General features: G+C 38.7%; 1 pseudogene; it reads left to right on the top strand.

Annotated features, from left to right (window-relative positions):
- Positions 1-240: 240 nt before the first annotated feature.
- On the top strand, positions 241-1,030 carry LOC132477419 (RING1 and YY1-binding protein-like; annotated as a pseudogene).
- The last annotated feature ends 555 nt before the right edge of the window (positions 1,031-1,585 follow it).

Raw genomic sequence — 1,585 nt, 5'->3', positions numbered from 1 at the left:
TAATTTGGCTAAGGGAAATGTTCCAGGAAAAACACACCAATCGTGTCATATAAATTTGTGTCAGTATATCTCCTTGCTTAAGGTCCTTTACACCTAAGATTTTAGTGTTTTTCTTACTTTTTATTTAATTGTGTACTTGTTCAAGATTTGTTCTCTATTTATTCAAAATGTTTCCTACCTCCTTCTACTCCCTCATGCCCACATCACTTACACATCTTTTCTTTCCCACTGCCACAGGTAATGGTAACCAACTGGTGAGTATACTTTCATTGTTAAATGTATATAGTCAAAAGTAAGTAGAGGCCAACAGCCATGAGCATGGAAGCCACGGTGGCTCCTCCTCAGTTTCCCTCCACATGGCAGCCACCACTCCTCCCAGACAAAGGGAGATTTAACCAGGCCAAAAAGACATGTGAAACCTGTCACAAACAAAGGCTTTGGGAATTGTAATATCTGCACCTTCAGAAACAGTGCTGAAGCCCTTAAATGAAACATCTGTGATGTACATATGACCTCAAGGAGTTTAAGTGACAGTTGGCTGAATACATGAAGGAAAGGCACCTCCACCAGAAAACCTCTAATCAATTCTCAGCTAGTGGAAGAAGTGGCTTAATAGTACACCACTCCATCACCCCTTAAAAATGGGAAAGAGAAAGTTGAAAAGCCGGACAAAGAGAAATCTGAGAAAGATAAAGAAATTAGTCCTAGTGTTACCAAAGTCTGATATTCTGAAAACTGCAAATGTTACAACAAAGACCAGTGAAACAAATCACTTCTCAATGCCCTGGATAAAAAACATGGAAAGGAGCACCACACAGCAGTTGGAGGTAATTGTGGGCAACATCACCATCATTATCACAGACTTTAAGGAAAAGACTTGCTCCTCCTGGACATCTCATCCACAGTGACCTGTCATGCAGGGTCAGAACAACAGAACCAGAGCAGCTCACAGTCGAAGAGCACAGCAAAGAGCTTCTCCTGTTTCTCCACAACAAAAGGCAACAAATCAGCAGGGCCAACTAAAGAATGACAATTGCCATCAGGCTCTACAAAGATTAGGTCATTAGCCACCACAGTTGGTGACCTTCAACACACTCTGAAAGAAGTTCAGAGTGGAGATCAGGAATGAGGCACTCTGTACTCTGGGAAAACTAGCAGAACAGGACTTCAAATTGTTAGATATGTTCAGGAGAAAATTTTATGAACCCATTTTTTTTGCATGTTCCCATACTTAGAAAAGTACCTGGGCATATATCTGGAGAAAACCATAATTCAAAGAGACACATGCACCTCAGTGTTCATTACAGCACTATTTAAAATAGCCAATTCATGGAAGCAACCTAAATACCCATCAACAGATGAATGGATAAAGATGTGGTACATATATACAATGGAATATTACTCAGCCATAAAAAGGAATGAAATTGGGTCATTTGTAGAGATGCTGATGGACCTAGAGACTGTCATACAGAGTGAAGTAAGTCAGAAAGAGAAAAACAAATATTGTATGTATATATATATATAGATATATAGATATATATAGATATATATAGATATATATATATATATTTTTTTCGGTACATGG

The sequence above is a fragment of the Mesoplodon densirostris genome, chromosome 17 (genome assembly GCF_025265405.1).
Source record: "Mesoplodon densirostris isolate mMesDen1 chromosome 17, mMesDen1 primary haplotype, whole genome shotgun sequence".
Classification (NCBI taxonomy): Eukaryota; Metazoa; Chordata; class Mammalia; order Artiodactyla; family Ziphiidae; genus Mesoplodon; species Mesoplodon densirostris.
Note: the sequence above shows the minus strand (reverse complement) of the source record. Positions and strands in the feature narration are given on the sequence as shown.